Source organism: Panthera uncia (assembly GCF_023721935.1).
Source record: "Panthera uncia isolate 11264 chromosome A1 unlocalized genomic scaffold, Puncia_PCG_1.0 HiC_scaffold_17, whole genome shotgun sequence".
Classification (NCBI taxonomy): domain Eukaryota; kingdom Metazoa; phylum Chordata; class Mammalia; order Carnivora; family Felidae; genus Panthera; species Panthera uncia.
This window is the reverse complement of record NW_026057577.1, coordinates 455,160-479,030: the sequence shown is the minus strand read 5'-3', so window position 1 is coordinate 479,030 and position 23,871 is coordinate 455,160.

The following is a 23,871-nucleotide window of genomic DNA, read 5'->3' as shown; positions in this document are numbered from 1 at the left end:
GATAATTTTTTTTTAATTTCTGCAAAAATCATCATTGGAACTTTGATAGGGATTGCATTTAAGTTGCAAATTCCTTTGTGCACTTCTTCTCACTTTAGTCTTCCTTTGTTCTTTTTCTAGCCCCTTTAGGGATAAAGTTATGTTGTTTATTTGGATATTTCTTGCTTCTTGTGGTAGACCTGTGTTGTTTTATACCTCCCAAAAAAAGCAGTCACTTTTGTTGCATCCCAAAATGTTTGGACGCTTGTGTTTTTATTTTCACTTATTTCCACATAATTTTTATTTTGTCTTTGATTTGCTAATTGACCCATTCATTCTTTAGTAGCAAGTTGTTTAGCCTCCATATATTTTTGTCTTTCCAGTTTTCCTTTTGATTGAATTCTAGTTTCATAATACAGTGGCCAATAAAGGAGCATTGTTTTCTTTCTTTCTTTCTTTCTTTCTTTCTTTCTTTCTTCTCTCTTTGTTGAGTACTGATTTGTGACACAATATGTGATCTGTTCAGAATGTTCCATGTGCATTTGAAAAGAATGTGTATTCTGCTGCTTTAAGATGGAATACTGTGAATACTGTAAATAATGTTAAGTTCATCTGGTCCTGTGTATCATTCAAAGCCTTTGTCTTCTTGTTTATTTTTTGTTTAGATATGCCTATTGGTGTAAGTCGGGTGTTAAATTTCCCTACTATTATTGTATTATCAGTGGTTTCCTTTACTTTTGTTATTATTTTATATATTGTGTGCCTTCATTTAGGGGGCATAAATATTTACGATCATTAGATCTTGATCGATTGTACCTTTTCTGACTATATAATGCCCTTTTTTTTTGCAGTCTTCGTTTTAAAGTCTATTTTGTCCCATAAATGTATTGATTCTCTAGCTTTCTTTTGACAATGATTTTCATGATAAATGTTTCTCCACCCCCTCCCTTTCAATCTACATGTGATTTTAGGTCTAAAATGGGTGTCCTTTTTGTAGCATATTGAAAGATATTCGTTTTATTTTTATCCATTCTGATACCCTATGTGTTGTCTATTCACATTCAAACTAATTATTGATAGATATGTATTTATTTTTCATTTTAGTATGTGTTTTGTCATTATTTCTGGAGATTTTCTCTGATCCTTTCTTGTCTTTATCACTTTTGGTCTTTTCTTTGCAGTCAAAGATTCTCCCTTGATATTTCTTTCAGGGCTGGTTAAATTTTCAAATTTCCTTTAGTTTTATCTTGTCTGGAAACCTGTTTTTCTCTCTTTCTATTCTGAATGCTAGCCTTGCTCAATACAGTATTCTTGGATGCAGATTTTTCCCATTCTGCACTTTGATGTTTATTTATTTTTGAGAGAAAGAGAGGGGAAGGAGGGAGGGCCTGAGAGATAGGGAGACACAGAATCCAAAGCAGGATCTAGGTTCTGAGCTGTCAGCACAAAACTCAACGTGGGGCTCAAACTCACAGACCGTGACATCATGACCTGAGCTGGATACAGACACCTAACTGAACCACCAAGGCACCCCTCCAATTATTCACTTTGAATATATCATTCCACTCGCTTCTGTCTTGCCAAATATCTGTTGAGAAATCTCCAGCTAATATGGGTGTATGTATATTAATAGTTGGATTCCTATATTGATCAATCCTCTTATCATTATGGAGTTAGTGTCTTTATTTTTTTTTTTTTTACAACTTTTGACCTGAAGCCTATTTTGACTTTTATAAGAATAGCATCTTTTCTCTCTGATTTTTTTTTTCCATTCCTTCACAGCCAGTCTGAGTGGCCTCAATGATTAAATGAGTCTATTATAGGTAACATTTACCTGGGTATTTTTTTTTTTGTCTTTTCATTCATTCAACCACTGTGTGTCTTTGGATTGGATAACATGTGCTATCTACATGTAGAGTATATGTTGGTAGGTGAAGACTTACTATTACAATTTAATTGTTTTTAATTATTTTGTAGTTCCTTTGTTTCTTTCATACTCTGTTGATGTATTCCTTTGTAAATAGATGGATTTTTATAATGATATGTTTTGATTCTTTTGTCTTTCCCCTTTATGTATGAGTTACAGGATTTTGCTTTGTGAAGACCTTTAAAATTTCATAATAATACATTTTTTTTAATTTCTAAAGAAATAAGAATTTTATTTAAATTTCAGTTAGTGAACATACAGTGTAATATTAGTTTCAGGTGTACAATATAGTTATTCAACCCTTCCAAACAATACATTGTTTATTCTCATCATAACAAGGGCACTCCTTAATCCCCATCACCAATTTGACCCATCCCCTCACCATATGATACTGGCCCTAAAAATAGACACACAGATCAAGGGGAAAGAATCAAAAACCCAGAAATGAACCCGTAACTCTATGGTAATTCATCTCAGAGAAATAAGGAAAGACTATCCAATGGAAAAAAAGTCTCTAGGATGAGGAGTTGGGATGGAAGAGAAGTTAGGGCATCCTGGGCTTTATTCATACCCCAAACACAACTATATTTAGGTCATATTACATGGGCCACCTAAGAAATTGGTCAGTGGAGTTGGAGAAGGATTTCTACAGTTGGAGGGAGAGAGCTTGGCAGGTGTGAGGTGCATGGATGTGAATCAGGAGAAAAAAATCAGTGGCCTCAGAAGTGAAAGAACACTTTCCATGGAGAGACAAAAGAGAGAGAAAGAGAGAGCGGGTCAGATAGTGTGGCACTGAGTTTGCCCAAAAGGAAAATATCTATGAACCACATACTAGGGAGTAAGAAGTACTGAGTGACCCAATTCTTTGTTGCTAACAACTTTTGGAGCTAAAGATCTGAAGTTTTGGAAGTGCGTGACTTTCTCCAGAGAGGGGCTGTTATGCATTATCCTGAGGAGGAGGGAGCTGGTCCTTGAGTGCATAGCATAGTGTAGTGATCTCTGTGGTGCACTCAGAGAATAGTTCCATGCCTGGAGTACTATTGGAAGAGGGTTAATTGCCTCCACAAGAACAAGAGGCTCTGCAAGTGCCAGCCAAAGACCTTTCATCAGCAGGGTGGAGAGGCTGTACTCCAGAGGAGGGGAATGGATGCATGCTGCCATGTGGTCCTTTAAGACTTTGGGTTTTGAATCCCAGCCATTGACCAAAGAAAAACCACAATAGAGTTTTGGCTCAGAATGAGCTCATAACATATCTATTCTTTGAGGACAGCCTGAACAATTAGGATCAAGATGCCCAGTCCAGTGATGAGAGACTGGATTGACGCCATTTTCCCCACCCTAACACCAGCACAGTGGGACTTCAAGGACTAAAACGGCAGCCCCCAGTAGAGATGGGACATGCTGACACCAAATCCTGTTCCTCTTTGACTGACAACTTCTTATTTACTAGGGGAAGACTGACTCTGAGCTAAAACAGCAAACCTCTCCTCCAGACCTGCACAGCCACCACCTCCAGGCACCAAGACAACTCTATTTTTCTTTTTATTTCCTTTTTTTTTTTTTGAAATCAGGCTCATAGTTCTTTTCTTTCAATTTCCTTTTCTATCTCTCTCTTTTTTTGATCAGGCTTTTTAATTTTTTTTTTCTTTTTCCTTCCTTTCTCTTTCTTCTGTTCCCCCCCCCCCCCATTTTTCTTTTATTTTTCTATGGAACAAGCCTTCTGGCTTGTTAATTCTGTTGTTTATTGTTCCCTTTAGTTTTGGGGGAGCAGTCTGTACCCCTTTTTTCCAGGGTTACTTCAACAAACAAATAAAAGCATACCTACTTAAAGGTCCATACACTTCACCATTGAAAGGAAGTAGGAGTTCTGCAGAAGGCTGACTATTGGGATAGAGCAGCCAAAACACAGCCAAACACAGTGCACAGAGCATATACCAGAAACACTTCCTGTAGTGTCAGTCCCCAGACAGTGTATGGCCCCTTTAAATATAGTAGAACTCTCAGGTGCAGGAAACATAATAAAAGCACACAAAAGACAGAAATTTAGAAAAAATGACAAGACAGAGGTTGTCCCCAAAGGAAAGGTCAAGAAGATATCATAGCCAGGTACTTGCTCAAAACAGATATAAACAATATATCTGAATAAGTATTTATAACAACAGTCATAAAACTAACAGCTGGTCTTGAGAAAAACAAAGGCAACAGAGTAGCCCCTATGGCAGAGATAAAAGACCTAAGACCTAATCAGGATGAATTTAAAATGCTATAAGATGCAAAGTAAACTGGATACAATGACAGTGAGGATAGGAAAACCAGAGTAAAGAATAGATAGTTAAAATAAAAGAAAAAAATGTGGAATATAGTGATGCTGGGGGAAAAAAAAAGGAAGAAAATTAGTAGATCATGAGGGGTGACCTAGGTTCTATGCCCGTGAAATGAAACACTACCCATATCATAGGAGTCCCAGAAGGAAAAAAAAGGGTGGGGGGGGAAGGTAAGAAGGATACTTAAACAAACTATGGCTGAGAACCTCCTTGTATGGGTATGAAAATTTGTGATATAGCTACAGCAATTTTACCATTAAATGCTTCCATTAGAAATCAAACTGATCAAACTGAAGTTAAAGTGCCAACTTCTAGAATTTACAAAAGTAAGAGAAAAATAAAGCAAGATAAGGTAGGAAAAATAGAGAAAAGACTGAAAATATTGAAATTGAGCACAGCAAAACAATGAAAAAGATCAATGTAAGAAACAGATTTTTCAACATCAGTGAAATTGACAAATTTTAGCAATAGTGAAAAAAAAATGACAGAAGATAGAGGTAAGATTGCATAGTAGTTCTAGAACACTTTGGTGGAGTCTATCAGGATCTCCATGTATATGTAATCTGCAAAAAGTGAAAGCTTGACTTCATCTTTGCCAATTTTGATGCCTTTGTTTTCCTTTTGTTGTCTGATTGCTGGTGCTAGAACTTCCAACACTATGGTAACCAACAGCGTTGAAAGTGGACATCCCTGTCGTGTTCCTGATCTCAGGGGGAAAGCTCTCAGTTTTCAACATTAAGGATGATATTAGCTGTGGGCTTTTCATAAATGGCTTTTATGATCTTTAAGTATGTTCCTGCTATCCCAAATTTCTTGAGGGATTTGATTAAGAAAGGATACCAAATTTTGTCAAATGCTTTTTCTGCATCGATTGACAGGATAATATGATTCTTACCTTTTCTTTCATTAATGTGATGTATCACATTGATTGATTTGTGAATGTTCAACCAGCTCTGCAGCCCAGGAACGAATACCACTTGATCATGGTGAATAATTCTTTTTATAAGCTGTTGAATTCGATTTGCTAGTATCTTATGGAGAATTTTTGCATCCATATTCATTAGGGATATTGGCCTGTAGTTCTCTTTTTTTGCTGGGTCTTTGTATGGTTTGGGAATCAAAGTAATGCTGGCTTCATAGAATTAGTCTGGAAGTTTTCCTTCCCTTTCTATTTTTTGGAACAGCTTGAGAAGGATAGATATTATCTCTGCTTTAAATGTCTGCTAAAATTCCATAGGGAAGCCATATGGTCCTGCACTCTTCTTTGTTGGGAGATTTTTGATAACTTGTTCAATTTCTTCACTGGTTATGGGTCTGTTCAAGTTTCCTATTTCTTCCTGTTTCAGTTTGGGAAGTGTGTGGGTGCTTAGGAATTTGTCCATTTCTTCCAGGTTGTCCAGTTTGTTGGCATATAATGGTTCTTGTATTCCCTGATAATTCTTTGTGTTTCTGAGAGATTGGCTGTAATAATTCCATTTTCATTCATGATTTTATCTATTTGGGTCATCTCCCTTTTCTTATTGAGAAGCCTGGCTAGACTTTTAGCAACTTTGTTTATTTTCTCAAAAAAACAACACTTGGTTGCATTTATCTGCCCTACAGTTGTTGTGTTGTTGTTTTTTTTTTTAATTCGATATTGTTTATTTCTGCTCTGATCTTTATTATTTCTCTTCTGCTTTCTTACTTCTTTTCTCAGCTTTTGGAGGTTCTCTAGACTTTTTCCTATGGTTGAGTTCAAGTTTCATAGCATTGTGGTCTGAAAGTGTGCATGGTATGGTCTCAATTCTTTTATATGTATTAAGGGCTGTTTTGTGACCCAGTATGTGATCTATCTTGGAGAATATTCCACGTGCACTCGAGAAGAAAGTATATTCTGCTGCTTTGGGATGCAGAGTTCTAAATATACCTGTCAATTCCATCTGATCCAATGTATCATTCAGGGCCCTTGTTTCTTTATTGATCCTGTGTCTACATGATCTATCCATTGTTGTCAGTGGGGTATTAAAGTCCCCTGCAATTACCACATTCTTCTCAATAAGGTTGCTTTTGTTTGTGATTGTTTTATATATTTGGGGGGTCCTGTATTCAGTGCATAGACATTTATAATTGTTAGGTCTTCCTCATGGATAGACCCTGTGATTATTATATAATACCCTTCTTCATCTCTTGTTACAGCCTTTAATTTAAAGTCTAGTTTGTCTGATATAAGTGTGGCTACTCCAGCTTTCTTGTGACTTCCAGTAGCATGATAGATAGTTCTGCATCCTCTTACTTTCAATCTGAAGGTGTCCTCAGGCCTAAAATGAGTCTCTTGTAGACAGCATACAGATGGGTCTTTTTTTCTTTTTTTCCATTCTTATACCCTATGTCTTTTGGTTGGAGCATTTAGTCCATTTCTATTCAGTATTATTATTCAAAGATATGGTTTAGAGTCATTGTGATGCCTGTAGGTTTCATGCTTGTAGTGATGTCTGGTCCTTTGCGGTCCTTGAAACATTTCACTCACAGAATCCCCCTTAGGATCTCTTGTAGGTATGGTTAGTGGTGATGAATCACTTCAGTTTTTGTTCGGGAAAACATTTATCTCTTCATCTGTTCTGAATGACAGACTTGGTAGATAAAGGATTCTCGGCTGCGTATGTTTTTCTGTTCATCACATTGAAGATTTCCTGCCATTCCGTTCTGCCTTGCCAAGTTTCATTATTTAGGTCTGCTACTACTCTTATGTGTCTACCTTTGTAAGTTAGGTCCTGTTTATCCCTAGGTGCTTTCAGAATTCTCTCTTTATCCTTGTATTTTTCCAGTTTCACTATGATATGTTGTGCAGAAGATGGATTCAGGTTATATCTGAAGGTAGTTCTCTGTGCCTCTTGGATTTCAATGCCTTTTTCCTTCCCCATATCAGGGAAGTTCTAACCTATGATTTGTTCAAGTACACCTCCGGCCACTTTCTCTCTCTTCTTCTTCTGGAATTCCTATGGTACTGATATTGTTCCGTTTGAACACATCACTTAGTTCTCTAATTCTCCCCTCCTACTCCTGGATTTTTTATCTCTCTTTTTCTAAGCTTCCTCTTTTTCCATAATTTTATCTTCTAATTCACCTATTCTCTCATCTGCATCTTCAATCCGTGCTATGGTTGCCTCCATTTTATTTTGCACCTCATTTATAGCATTTTTAGCTCCTCATGACTATTTCTTAGTCCCTTGATCTCTAGCAATAGATTCTCTGCTGTCCTCTATGCTTTTTTCAAGTGCAGCGATTAATTTTATGACTATTATTCTAAATTCTTTTTCCATTATATTGCTTAAATCGTTTTTGATGAGTTCGTTAGCTGTCACTATTTCCTGGAGTTTCTTTTGAGGCAAATTCTTCCATTTTGTCATTTTGGGTAGTCCCTGAGGTAGTTCCAAATGGCAGGGCATTTCCCCTGTGTTGTCTGGAGAAATCTGTCTTGGTGGGCGGGGCTATAGTCAGACCAGATGTCTGCCCAAAGCCCACTGTTGGCGTCACAGTCAGACTGGTGTGTACATTTTCTTACCCTCTACCAGGGGCAGGACTCATTTTGGACTGGTGTGGTCCCTGTCTGGACTACTTGCACACTGACTGGCTTGTGGTGCTGCTTCTATAGGATCTGGCCAAGAGCATATTAGCAAGGGTAGATCTGCAAGGTGCACAGGGGTGGGAGGGGCAGTTACAGCAAAGTTGCAGGATACAAAATTAATGTACACAAATCAGTTGCATTCTTTTTTTTTTAACATTTATTTTTGAGACAGAGAGAGACAGAGCATGAACGGGGGAGGGGCAGAGAGAGAGGGAGACACAGAATCCGAAGCAGCCTCCAGGCTCTGAGCTGTCAGCCCAGAGCCCGATGCGGGGCTCGAACTCACAGACCGTGAGATCGTGACCTGAGCTGAAGTCGGTCGCTCAACCGACTGAGCCACCCAGGTGCCCCAACATTTTTATACACTAATAATGAAGCAACAGGAGGACAAATAAAGAAACTGATCCCATTAACAATTGTACCAAGAAGCATAAAATGCCTAGGAATAAACCTAACCAAAGATGTAAAAGATTTGTATGCTGAAAACTATAGAAATCTTATGAAGGATATTGAAGAAGACACAAAGAAATGGAACAACATTCTGTACTTATTGATTGGAAGAATAAATATTGTTAAAATGTCAATACTACTCAAAGCAATCTGCACATTCAATGGAACCCCAATCAAAATTGCGCCAGCATTCCTCTCGAAGCTAGTAAAAACAATCCTAAAATTTGTATGAAACCACAAAGACCCTGAATAGCCAAAGTAGTATTGAAGAAGACCAAAGTGGGAGGCATCACAGTCCCAGAGTTTAGCCTCTACTACATAGCTGTAATCATCAACACAGCATGGTATTGGCACAAAAACAGACACATAGAACAAAGGAATAGAGTAGAGACTTCAGAATTGGGCCCACAAAAGTGTGGCCAGCTAATCTTTGACAAAGCAGGAAAGAATATCCAATGGACAAAAAGTCTATTTAACAAATGGCACTGGGAGAACTGGGCAGCAATATGCAGAAGGATGAAACTAGACCACTTTCTCACATCATTCACAAAAATAAACTCAAAATGGATGAAGGACCTGAATGTGAGACAAGAAACCATCAAAACCATAGAGGAGAAAGCAGGAAAAAACCTCTCAGACCTCAGCCGCAGCAATTTCTTACTTGATACATCCTCAAAGGCAAGGGAATTAAAAGCAAAAATGAACTATTGGGACCTCATGAAGATATAAAGCTTCTGCACTGCAAAGGAAACAATCAACAAAACTAAAAGGCAACCAATGGAATGGGAAAAGATATTTGCAAATGACATATCAGACAAAGGGCTAGTATCCAAAGTGTATAAAGAACTCACCAAACTCCACACCTGAAAAACAAGTAATCCAGTGAAGAAATGGCAGAAGATATGAATAGATACTTCTCTAAAGAAGACATTCAGTTGGGCAACATGCACATGAAAAGATGCTCAACGTCACTCCTCATCAGGGAAATACAAATCAAAACCACACTGAGATACCACCTCACACCAGTCAGAGTGGCTAAAATGAACAAATCAGGAGATTATAGATGCTGATGAGGATGTGGAGAAAAGGGAACCCTCTTTCTCTGTTGGTGGGAATGCAAACTGGTGTAGCCACTCTGAAAATCAGGGTGGAGGTTCCTCAAAAAATTAAAAATAGATCTACCCTATGACCCAGCAATAGAACTTCTAGGAATTTACCCAAGGGATACAGGAGTGTGGAGGCATTAGGGCACTTATACCACAATGTTTATAGCAGCACTTTCAACAATAGCCAAATTATGGAAAGAGCTTAAATGTCCATCAACTGATGAATGGATAAAGAAATTGTGGTTTATATACACAATGGAATAGTACTTGGCAATGAGAAAAAATGAAATATGGCTTTTGTAGCAAGGTGGATTGAACTGGAGAGTGTTATACTAAGTGAATAAGTCATACTGAGACAGACACCATATGTTTTCACTCTTATGTGGATCCTGAGAAAGTTAACAGAAGACCTTCGGGGAGGGGAAGGAAAAAAAAGAAAAGAAAAAGTTAGGGAGGAAACCAAAACATAAGAAACTCTTAAAAACTGAGAACAAACTGAGGGTTTATGGGGAGTGGGAAGGAGGGGAAAGTGGGTGATGGACATTGAGGAGGGCACCTGTTGGGATGAGCACTGGGTGTTGTATGGAAACCAATTTGACAATAAATTTCATTTAAAAAATGATTGCATAGTAGGAACACCCTAGGTTTGTCTCACACAAACACAACTAGATAACTATCAAATCATTCTGAATATCTAAAAAAGTGATCTGAAGACTCACAGAACAAACGGCACAACTAGAGGGAGAGAAGAGGTCACATCAAAGAAGATAGGATTTGTGGAGACATGGTATGGGCGAGAAACAAGTCACAGGTGCTGCAGAGGGGTGGAAGCCCTAGTTGCAGAGAAAGATGAAAGAGAGAAGAAAGTACAGTGGAATGAACAAGGAGAACAATTCTCCAAAGCCATTGATTGGCTGGGAAAGTGAGAAAGGCTGATTTTCATCACATTGTGTAACCAACCAACCACAAAGACTGGAGTTCTAGAGGTCCAAGGGCTTGGTGAGGTAGAACCCTGAGGAAGCTGTCCTATTCCTCGAGAGAAGGCAGGCAAACAACCCTGGGACTGATGGAATAATCTGAATATCTCCCAAGGCAAAGGGAGAGATATTCTTCTCTCTTCTTGTAAGACATTTGTGAGAAGCAGCTTCACTAAGATACTTCTCCAGGGACAAAAGAACCAGTGGAGGCCATCTCTCTCCTCTGTCACTGAACAAATGCTCAGAGACACTTTTTCAGGGTGGCTAAACCAGACACTAGATATTTAGCCTGCTTTACTCCAAATCCCACAACTCTGCACTCTGGTGTCCTTCTCAGTCAAAAATGCATCCATCCAGTTAGATCTGTCCCCAGATCAGCACAGGTCACTGCCACAGCACTTCCTAAGGTTTAGAGTTTTAAGTCAGTTGATTTTTAGTGGTAGAGCCCAAAGTGCACTGTGTTTCTCCAGGTAGGCAAGCAACCCAGAGACAGACAGCATGAAAATGGTCATCAGAAAAACACCTGGGATGCACAGGGGAAATTATTTACTCTTCTGGGTGTACTACCCTGAGAGTAGCAACCACATAGATCCTTCTCTGGGGACAAAGGAATTGGCTGGCACCATTCCCTCCTCCAAACCTCAGCTTAAACAACTTCAGTAAACAGGGCAATGCCAACACAGCCTGCCTAACCTGCTTACACCAAGTCTCACCCCACTGTGCTCCACTGTTACTGCTTTTCTTGGTAAAGTGTCTTGTAGGACCAGCTCAAGAAGACCCCTTCCCAAGAAGACCAGCATAAAACCACACATACACACCATGTTTACCAACCATAGAGTCCTGCAATTCTTCAGTTCTAGTGGAATCTAGCACCAGGTCTCATTGAACAAGCCAACCACAGCACACCTAGTTAAAACTCACCACAACCTGGCCGAGGTCCAAGCATTTCCCACTGCAGGCCCTCTGCAGATGACTGGAACAAAGGGTAGAACAGCCAAAGTATAGCAGCAGAGTGCACACAGCACACATCAGAGATACTCCGTGAAGCACTAGGTCTTGGACATTATATGATCTCTTCTTCATAAAGCCATTACTATCAGGACCATAAAACATAATAGGCTTTTCCAACACAGAGAAGAAAACAGGGACTTACAAAAAATGTCAAGGCAGAGGAATTCATCCCAAAAGAAATAACAGCACAAGGACACCACCAGAGAGCTAATTGAAATAGATAAAAGTAGCATGACTGGTTGAGAATTTAAAGCAATAATAATAATAATAATAATAAGATAGTAGCTTGGATTGAGAAAAGCATGGAAAGCATCAGGGAGACCCTTACCACAGAGATAAAATACTTAAAAAAACCATCAGTCAGAGTGAAAAAAAATGCTATAACTGAGATTCAAAACAGACTGTATGTAATGACCACAAGGATGGAAGAAGCAAAGGAATGAATACATGATAAAGAAGATAGAATAATGAAAAATAGTGAAACTGAACAAAATAGAGAAAGGAGAATTATGGGTCAAAAGAATAGACTTAGGGAACTCAGTGACTCAATCAAACATAATAACATTCATATCATAGAATTACGAGAAGAAGAGAAAAGGGGGAGCATGAAATTTATTTTAGGAAATAATAGCTGAAAATTTTCATAATCTGGGGAAGGAAACAGACATCCAGATCCAGGATGCACAGAGATCTACCGCTAAAAGCAACAAAATCATGCTTATGTCAAGACATATTATAATTAAATTTGCAAAATATAGTGATAAAGAAAAATGCTAAAAGTGACCAGATAAAAGAAGTCTCTAACTTATAAAAGAAGAACCATAGAGATAGCCACAGCTCTTTCCACAAAAACTTGGCAAACCAGAATTGAATGACATGATATATTCAACATGCTGAATGAGAAAAATCTGCAGCCAAGAATATCCAGGAAGATTATCATTCAAAATAGAAAAATAGACAGAGTTTCCAAGACAAACAAAAACTAAAATGGGTCATGACTACTTAAACCAACCTTGCAAGAAATATTAAAGAGGACTCTATGAGTGAGTAGGAAAGACCAAAATTGACCAAGACTAGAAAGTGACAGAGAAAATCTCCATAAACAAGTAAAAAAATGAATAACAAAATGGCACTAAATATGTACCTATAAATATTTACTCTGAATGTAAATGAAATAAATGCTCCAATCAAAAGACATAGGGTGTCAGAATGTATAAAGCAAGACACATCTATATGTGCCAATAAGAGGCTCATTTTAGATGTAAAATCACCTGTAGATTGAAAGTGAGATGATGGGAAAATAGTAATCATGCAAATTGATGTCAAAGGAAAGCCAGCATAGCAATACTTATATGAGACAAACTTGACTTTAAACCAAAGACTGTAACAATAGATGAAGGGCAATATATCATAATAAATGGAGCTATCCAACAAGAAGATTAAATAATTGTAAATACTTATGACCCCAATACAGAAACACCCAGATATAAAAAAGACTAACAAATATGAAGGAACTCACTGATAAAAATACAATAATGTTAGGGAAATTTAACACCTCACTTACCTCAATGGACAGATCATCGAAACAGAAAACCATAAGAAAATGATGACTTTAGTGACATACTAGACTAGATGGACTAAATAATTATATTCAGAACATTTAATCCTAAATCAGCAGAGTACACATTCCTTTCAAGTTCACATGGGACATTCTACAGAATAGATCACATGCTAGGTCACAATTTAGGCCTCTACAAGTATAAAAAGATTGAGATCAGACCAGACATATTTTCTGAGCACAATGATATGAAACTTGAAGTCAACCACAAGAAAGAAAAAAAAAAGAACAACCACATATACGTGGATTTTAAACCTCATGCTACTAAAAAATAAATGGGTCAACCAGGAAACCAAATAAGAAATAAAACAAAATAAGTGGAAACAAATGAAAATGAACACTATGGGCCTAAAACATTGGGATGCAGCAACTGATCATAACAGGGAAGCATATAGCAATAGAAGCCTACCACAAGAAGCAAGAAGAATCTCAAATAAACAATCTAACCTTAAATAAGAAGTTATGAAAGCAAAGAACAAACAAAACCTAAAGCCAGCAGAAGGGAAATAATAAAAATTGGAGCAGAAATAAGTGATATAGAAACAACAGCAACAACAACAACAGCAACAACAACAACACAATAAACAGATCAATGAAACCAGGAGATAGTTATTTGAAAAAAATAATAAAATGGATAAACCCCTTGCCAGACTTATCAAAAATAAATGAGAAACAAACCAAACAAATAAAATCACAAAAGAAAGGGGAGAAATAACAAACAATACCACAGAAAGACAAATAATTATTAGAGAATATTATGAAAAATTATATTCCAACAACTTGGAAAACCTGGCAGAAATGGGTAAAATTCCTAGAAGCATATAACCTACCAAAACTGAAACAGGAGGGAGTAGAAAAGTTGAAGACATTGATACCCAGCAAAGAAATTGAATTAGTAATAAAAATATCCCAACAAACAAAAGTCCAGGGCTAGAGGGCTTCACAGGGGAATTCTACCACACACTTAAAGAAGAGTTAATACCCATTATTCTTAAACTACACCAAAAAATAGAAAAGGAATTGAAACTTCCAAATTCATTCTAAGAGGGTAGTACTACCATGATTCCAAAACCAAAGACTCCACTAAAAATGAGAACTACAAGTCAATATCCCTGATGAACATGGAGGAAAAAGTTTTCAACAACATGCTAGCAAATTGAATCCATGATAGCAAATTTCTTTAATGTTACATTAAAAGAAACATACACCACAATCAAGTGGGATTTTTCCTGGGCATAAAAGATGGTTCAATATTTGTGAATCATTCAATATGATATACCACATTAATAAATGAAAGGGTAAGAACCATATGATCCTTTCAATAGATACAAAAGAAAGCATTTCCCAAAGTACAACATGCATTTATGATTTAAAAAATATCCCTCAACAAAGTATGGATAGAGCAAGTATACCTCAACATAATAAAGTCCATCTATGAAAAACCCACAGTTACTATCATCCATAATGGGGAAAAACTGGATATTTTCCTGTATTGTCAGGAACAAGGCAGAAATGTCCACCCTTACCCCTGTTATGTAACAAGTATGGAAGTTGCAGCCACAGCAATCAGATAACCCAAATAAATAAAAGTTATCAAAATCAGCAAAAAGAAATAGAACTTTTGTTATTTGCAGATGACATGATACTGTATATAGAAAACCCAAGAGACACTACAAAGAATTGCTGGAACTGATGCAGAACACAAAACTCAATGTATAGAAATCTCTTACATTTTTAAACACCAATAGTGAATCAGCAGAAAGAGAAATGAAGTAATCAATACCATTTGAAATTGCAACAAAGCCAATAAGATAAGTAGGAATAAACCTAACCAAAGACGTAAGAGATCTGTACTCTGAAAACTATAAAACACTTATCAAAGACATTGGCTATTACACAAAGAAATGGAAAGACATTCCATTTTCATGGATTGGAATAAAAATATTATTAAAATATCTATACTTCTCAAAGCAATCTACAGATTAAATGCAATCCCTATCAAACTATCACCAGCATTTTTCACAGAGCTAGAACAAACAATCCTATAATTTGTCTAGAATCATAAAACATCATGAATATCCTAAACAATATTTAAAAATAAAAGCAAATCTGGAAGGATCACAATTCCAGACTTCAAGCTATATTACAAATCTGTATTGATCAATACAGCATGGGACTAGAACAAAAAGAGACACATAAATCAATTGAAAAGAATAGAAAATTCAGAAATGAACCCACAGCAATCTGGTCAACTAATCTTTGACAACTCATGAAAGCTTATCCAATGGAAAAATATAGTTTTTTCATCAAATGGTGTTGAGATGACTAGACAGCAAGACACAAATGAATGAAAATGGACCACTTTCTTACACCATACACAAAAATAAATTCAAAATGGATTAAAGACTGAAATATGAGACAGGAAACCATCAGCATCCTAGAGGATAACACAGATAGTAACCTCCTTCACATAAGCTTAGAAAAATCTTACCTGATATGTCTCCTGCTGCAAGAGAAACAAAAGCAAAAATAAACTAATGATATTTTATCAAAGTAAAAAAAAAGTTTCTTCACGGCAAAAGAAACAATCAAAAGTAAGAGTCAACCTATGGAATGGAAGAAGATATTGGCAAATAACATATATGATAAATGGTTAGTATCCAATAAAGAACTTACAAAACTCAACACCCAAAAAGTGAATAATCCAGTTAAAATGGGCAGAAACCATAAACAGATATTTTTCCAAAGACATACAGATCACTACTATACGTATAAAAAGATGCTCAATATCACACATTATCAGGGAAACACAAATCAAAATTACAATGAAATATCACCTCACATATGTCAGAATGGCTAAAATCAACAACAGTGGAGATAAGCAGTGTTGGCGAGGATGCAGAGAAAGGGGACCCTCTTGTACTGTTGGTGGGAATGCAAACTAGTGCAGCCACTCTGGAAAAACAGTATGGAGTTTCTTCGAAAAGTTAAAAATAACTCCTTATCTCTCAAAATAAATAAATAAACTAAAAAAATGGTGTCTGAGTGGCTCAGTTGGTTAAGAGTCCAACTCTTGATTTCAGCGCAGGTCATGATCTCAGCGCTCATGAGATTGAACCCCACTGTGGGGCTCAATAATTTTGATGATTTATCATTTATAACAGACTTTTGTGGAGTCTTTAAGGTTTCCTACCTATAAAACCATAGCATCTACAAACAAATCCTGGGGAGTTATCTGTATGTACTTAAGAAGAATGTGACTTCTGCTTTTGCTATATTGTCTATATAGCTATTATGTCCTTTTTTTTTTTCATAGTGTTATTGAAATACATTGTTTCATTATTGATTTTCTCTCTGGAGGATCTATTTTTAAGAGTGTGGTACTATTATTGTATTGTTATTTCTCCCTTTAGTACTCAAAATTTCTTTTATACGTGTATGTATAATATACATGTTGCTTTAAATATATTTACAATGATCTTTTTTTTGTTTGTTAATTGAACTCAGTATTTTTACATAGTGTCTTTCTTTGTCTCTTGGGACCAATTTTAGCATAAAGTCTATTTTTTTTATTGCCATAACCACTTTTGCTGTCTTTTGGTTACCATTTGCATGAAATATCTTTTTCCAATCATTCGCTTTCAATGTAAGTGTATCCAGAAAGAAAGTGAGTCCTTTTTATGAACAAAACATTGTCACATTATTTATCCATTTATGCATCTATATATTTTTATTGGAGAATATAGTGGATTTATTTTTAAGGTAATTATTCATATAGGGACCCTCTACTTTCATTTTTTTAAATTGTTTTCTGACTTCTTTGTAGTTCCTTTTTTCCTCTTTTGTTGTCTCTTCTGTGATTTGTTAATTTAGTTTTGTAATGGTATGCTATTTTTTCTTTTTTTTTCTTTTTTTAATCTAATAGATTTTATTTCCCTCTTGCCTAAAACATGTTATATTTATAATAGGTTTATATTAAAGTGATAACAACTTAACTTCAATTGCATACATAATTTCTACACTTTAAAACTATATTATTGAAGTATAGTTGCCATTCAATGTTATAGTAGTTTCAAGTATGCTACTCAACAATTGAGTTGAGTATTAACTCAACAATTCTATATGTTAGTCAATGCTCACCGTGATATAAGTACAGTCAGCATTTGTCCCCATGTAATGATATTTCAATATTATTGATTACATTCCTTATTCTGCACTTTTCATCTCTGTGACTTATTTATTTTATAACTGGAATTTTTTACCTTTTAATCTATTGCAACTATTTGACCCATCTCCCCACCCACCTCCACTCTGAGAAATACCATTTTGTCCTATGTAATTTAAGAATCTGTGTTTTTCTTTGTTTGTTTGTTTACCCAAATAAAATAAAAACACTAATTCAAATAGATATATGCACCACTTTGTTTCTTTGTTTAGTGTTTTTTTTTCTTTTACATTTTCTTTTGTTGTTTTAATTCCAGTATAATTAATATGTGGTATTATATTAGATTTAGGTGAACATTAAAATGGATTTCAGCAATTCTATACATTGCTCAGTGTTCATTATGATAAGTGTGCCCTAATCCTTTTCTTCTATTTCACCAACCACCACCACCCACCTCCCTTCTGGTAACCATCAGTATGTTTTCTACAATTTTATTTAGGATTGCATCTATACGTGAAATCATATTGCATTTGTCTTTCTTGAATTGACTTATTTTACTTAGCATTATATTATCTAAATCCATTCATATTGTTGCAAATGACAAGATTTCATTCAATTTTATGGGTGAGTAATGTTCCATTGTGTGTGTGTGTCTGTGTATGTGTGTATACACACATGCCATTTTTATCCATTCATCTCTCATAGATGTTTGGGCTGCCATAATTTGGCTAATGTAACTAATGCTGAAATAAAAATAGAGCTACATATAACTTTTCAAATTAGTGTTTCTATATTCTTTGGGTAAACACACAGATGTAGGATTATGGGATCATATGATAATTTTATATTAAATTTTTTTGAGGAACCTCCATACTGTTTTCCACAGTGGTTGAATGAGTTTGCATTCCCACCAAGGGTTGAAAAAGGTTTTTTGCACATCCTCGCCAACAATTTTTTTTTTGGTTTTTATTTAGCCATTCTGACATGTGTGAAGTGTCATCTTACTGTAGTTTTGATCTATATTTCTCTGTGATGAGTGACATTGAGCAGATTTTTATGTGTCAGCCATCTGTAAGTCTTCAGAGAAATGCCTGTTTATTTCTTCTGCATACTTTTAAATCGGATTATTTGTGTGTGTGTGTTGATTTGTATAAATGTTTTACACATTTTATACACTAATCTTTTATCAGATATCTCACTTGCTTATATCATCTCCAATTCAGTAGGCTGTCTTTTTTTAATTTTTTAATACGAAATTCATTGGCAAATTGGTTTCCATTTAACACCCAGTGCTTATCCCAACAGGTGCCCTCCTCAATGCCCATCACCCATCCTTTCCTCATTCCCACCCCCCATCAACCCTCAGTTGATTTTCAGTTTTTAGGAGTCTATTATGGTTTGGCTCTGTCCCTCTCTCTTTTTTTTTTTCCTTCCTCTCCTCCATGGTCTTCTCTTAAGTTTCTCAGGATCCACATAAGAGTGAAACATATGGTGTCGTTCTCTGTATGACTTATTTCACTTAGCATAACACTCTCCAGTTCCATCCACGTTGCTACAAAAGACCATATTTCATTTTTTCTCACTGCCAAGTACTTTTCCATTGTGTATATAAACCACAATTTCACTATCCATTCATCAGTTGATGGACATTTAGGCTCTTTCCATAGTTTGGCTATTATTGAAAGTGCTGCTATAAACATTGGGGTACAAGTCCTCTTATGCCTCCACACCTCTGTATCCACTGGGTAAATTCCTAGCAGTGCTATTGCTGGCTCATAAGGTAGATCTATTTTTAATTTTTTGAGGAACCTCCACACTGTTTTCCAGAGTGTTGCTGCACCAGGTTGCATTCCCACCAAGAGTGCAAGAGGGTCCTTGTTTCTCCACATCCTATACAGCATCTATAGTCTCCTGATTTGTTCATTTTAGCCACTCTGACTGGTGTGAGGTGGTATCTCAGTGTGGTTTTGATTTGTATTTCCCTGATGAGGAGTGACGTTGAGCATCTTTTCATGTGCCTGTTGGCCATCTGGATGTCTTCTTTAGAGAAGTGTCTATTCATGTCTTCTGCCCATTTATTCACTGGATTATTTGTTTTTGGGGTGTGGAGTTTGGTGAGTTCAATATACATTTTGGATATTAGCCCTTTGTCTGATATGTCATTTGAAAATATCTTTTCCCATTGCATCAGTTGCCTTTTAGTTTTGTTGATTAAACAACAACTGCTTCTGCAGTACAGAAGCTTTTTATCTTTATGAGGTCCCAATAGTTCATTTTTGCTTTTAATTCCCTTGCCTTTGAGATGTGTCAGTTAAGAAATTGCGGCAGGTGAGGACAGAGAGGTTTTTTTTCCTTCTTTCTCCTCTATGGTTTTGATGGTTTCCTGTCTCACATTCAGGTCCTTCATCCATTTTGAGTTTATTTTTGGGGATGGTGTAAGAAAGTAGTCTAGTTTCATTCTGCATGTTGCTGTCCAGTTCTCCCAGCACCATTTGTTAAAGAGACTGTCTTTTTTCCATTGGATATTCTTTCCTGCTTTGTCAAAGATTAGTTGGCAATACTTTTGTGGGTCCAATTCTGGAATCTCTATTCTATTCCAGTGGTCTATGTGTCTGTTTTTGTGCCAATACCATGCTATCTTGATGATTACAGCTTTGTAGTAGAGGCTAAAGTCTGGGATTGTGATGCCTCCAGCTTTGGTCTTCTTCAATATTATTTTGGCTACTCGGGGTCTTTTCTGGTTCCATACAAATTCTAGGATTGCTTGTTCTAACTTTGAAAAGAATTCTGGTGCAATTTTGATTGGGATTGCATTGAATGTGTAGATAACTTTGGGTAGTATTGACATTTTAACAATATTTATTCTTCCAATCCATGAGCATGGAATGTTTTTCGATTTCTTTGTATCTTCTTCAATTTCCTTCCTAAGCTTTCTATAGTTTTCAGCATACAGATCTTTTACACCTTTGGTTAGATTTATTCCTAAGTATTTTATGCTTCTTGGTGCAATTGTGAATGGGATCAGTTTCTTTATTTGCCTTTCTGTTGCTTCATTATAAGTGTATAAGAATGCAACTGATTTCTGTACATTAATTTTGTTTCCTGCAACTTTGCTAAATTCATGTATTACTTCTAGCAGACTTTTGGTGGAGTCTATAGGGTTTTCCATGTATGGTATCCTGTCATCTGCAAAAAGCAAGTGGTTGATTTCATCTTTGCCAATTTTGATGCCTTTGATTTCCTTTTGTTGTCCGATTGCTGATGCTGGAACTTCCAACACTATGTGAAACAACATCAGGGTGAGTGGACATCCCTGTCGTGTTCCTGATCTCAGGGGGAAAATTCTCAGTTTTTCCCCATTGAGGCTGATATTAGCTGTTGGCTTTTCATAAATGGCTTTTATGATGTTTAAGTATGTTCTTGCTATCCCAACTTTCTGGAAGGTTTTCATTAAGAAAGAATGCAGAATTTTGTCAAATGCTTTTTCTGCATTCAATGACAGGATCATATGGTTCTTATCTTTTCTTTTATTAACGTGATGTATTGCATTGATTGATATGCGAATGTTGAACCAGCCCTGCAGCCCAAGAATGAATTCCACTTGATCATGGTGAATAATTCTTTTTATATGCTGTTGAATTCGATTTGCTAGTATCTTACTGAGAATTTTTGCATCCGTATACATAAGGGATATTGGCTTGTAGTTCTCTTTTTTTGCTGGGTCTCTGTCTGGTTTGGGAATCAACGTAATGCTGGCTTCATAGAATGAGTCCAGAAGTTTTCCTTCCCTTTCTAGTTTTTGGAACAGCTTGAGAAGGATAGGTATTATCTCTGCTTTAAATGTCTGGTAGAATTCCTCAGGGAAGCCATCTGGTCTTGGACTCTTATTTGTTGGGAGATTTTTGATAACTGATTCAATTTATTCGCTGGTTATGGGTCTGTTAAAGCATTCTATTTCTTCCTGTTTCAGTTTTGGAAGTGTGTTGGTGCTTAGGAATTTGTCCATTTCTTCCAGGTTGTCCAGTTTGTTGGCATATACTTTTCCATAGTATTTCCTGATAATTGCTTGTATTTCTGAGGGATTGGTTGTAATATTTCCATTTTCATTCATTATTTTATCTCTTAGAGTCATCTCCCTTTTCTTTTAGAGAAGCCTGGCTAGAGGTTTATCAATTTTCTTTATTTAAAAAAAAAAAAAAACAACTCTTGGTTTCATTTATGTGCTCTACACTTTTTTTTTAGATTCTATATTGCTTATTTCTGATCTGATCCTTACTATTTCTCTTCTTTTTCTGAGTTTGGGGTGTCTTTGTTGTTCTGCTTCTATTTCCTTTAGGTATGTTGTTAGAGTTTGTATTTGGGATTTTTCTTGTGTCTTGAGATAGGCCTGGATTGCAATGTGCTTTCCTCTCAGGACTGCCTTTGTTGCATTCCAAAGCCTTTGGATTGTTGTATTTTCATTTTCGTTTGTTCCCATATATTTTTAAATTACTTCTCTAATTGTCTCGTTGACCCATTCATTCTTTAGTAGAGTGTTCTTTAGCCTCCATGCTTTTGGAGGTTTTCCAGACTTTTTCCTGTGGTTGATTTCAAGCTTCATAGCATTGTGATCTGAAAGTATGCATGGTATAATTTCAATTGTTGTATACTTATGAAGGGCTGTTTTGTGACCCAGTATATGATCTATCTTGGAGAATGTCCCATGTGCACTCGAGAAGAAAGTATATTCTGTTGCTTTGGGATGCAGAGTTCTAAATATATCTGTCAAGTCCATCTGATACAATATATTGTTCAATATCCTTGTGTCTTTATTGATCCCGTGTCTAGATGATCTATCCATTGTTGTAAGTGGAGTGTTAAAGTCCCCTGTAATGAACACATTCTTATCAATAAGGTTGCTTATGTTTGTGATTAATTATCTTGTATATTTGGGGGCTCCCATATTCGGCGCATAGACATTTATAATTGTTAGCTCTTCCTGATGGATAGACCCTGGAATTATTATATAATGCCCTTCTTCATCTCTTGTTACAGCCTTTAATTTAAAGTGTGGTTTGTCTTATATAAATATGGCTACTCCAGCTCTCTTTTGACTTCCAGTAGCATGATAGATAGTTCTCTATCCCCTCACTTTCAATCTGAAGGTGTCCTCTGGTCTAAAATGAGTCTTTTGTAGACAGCAAATAGATGGGTCTTGTTTTTTTATCCATCTGATACCCTTAGTATTTTGGTTGGAGCGTTTAGTCCATTTACATTCAGTTTTATTATTGAAAGATATGGTTTGGAGTCATTGCAATGTCTGTAGGTTTCATGCTTGTAGTGATGTCTCTGGTAATTTTTGGTCCTTGCAACATTTCACCCACAGAATTCCCCTTAGGATCTCTTGTAAGGCTGGTTTAGTGGTGATGAATTCCTTCAGTTTTTATTTGTTTGGAAAAGCCTTTATCTCTCCTTCTATTCTGACGTCTTGGTGGATAAAGGATTCATGACAGACTTGGTGGATAAAGGATTCTTGGCTGAATATTTTTTCTGTTCATCACATTGAAGATTTCCTGCCATTCCTTTCTGGGCTGCCAAGTTTCAGTGGATAGGTCTGGCACTACTCTTATGTGTCTACTCTTGTACGTTAGAGACTGTTTATCTCTAGCTACTTTCAAAGCTTTCTCTTTATTCTTGTATTTTTCCAGTTTCACCATGATATTTTGTGCAGAAGATTGATTCAATTTATGTCCAAAGGGTGTTCTCTGTGCTTCTTGGATTTCAATGTCTTTTTTGTTCCCCAGATCAGGGAAGTCCTCAGCTATGATTTGTTCAAGTACACCTTCAGCCCCTTTCTCTCTCTTTTTCTTCATCTGGAATTCCTATGATAAGCCTATTGTTCCATTTGATTGCATCACTTAGTTCTCTAATTCTCCTCTCATATCTGGATTTTTTTATTTCTCTTTTTCTCAGCTTCCTCTTTTTCAAAAAGTTTTATCTTCTAATTCACCTATACTCTCTTCTGCCTTTCAGTCCATCCTATGGCCACCTCCATTTTTTTTCACCTCATTTGTAGCATTTTTTAATTTCTCATGACTTCTTAGTCCCTTGATCTCTGTAGCAATAGATTCTCTGCTGTCCTCTATACTTTTTTCAAGCCCAGCAATTAATTTTGTGACTATTATTCTAAATTCTTGTTTCATTATATTGCTTAAATCATTTTTGATCAATTTGTTAGCTGTCGCTACTTCCTGGATTTTCTTTGGAGGAGAATTCTTCTGTTTCGTCATTTTGGGTAGTCCCTGAGGTAGCTCCAAATGGCAGGGCACTTCCCCTGTGCTGTCCTGAATAACTTGTGCTGGTTGGCGGGACCGCAGTCAGACCAATCTCTGCCCCCAGCCCACCGCTGGCAACACAGGCAGACTGATGTGTCACTTATCTTCCCCTCTCCCAGGTGCAGGACTCACTGTGGCGTGGTGTGGCTCCTATCTGGGCTATTTGCACACTGCCAACTTCTGATGCTGCTTTGATGCAATCTGGTGCATTAGCCAGGGCAGATCTGTAGGGTGCACAGGGGTGGGAGGGGCAGGCTTAGCTTGCTTTGCCTTCAGTGGTCCCCTAAGGGAGGGGCCCTGCAGCACCATGAGGGAGACAGACCTGTTGGAGGGATAGATCCACAGCAGCACCGTGTTGGGCATTTGCACAGTGCAAGCAAGTTTTGTGATGAGAAC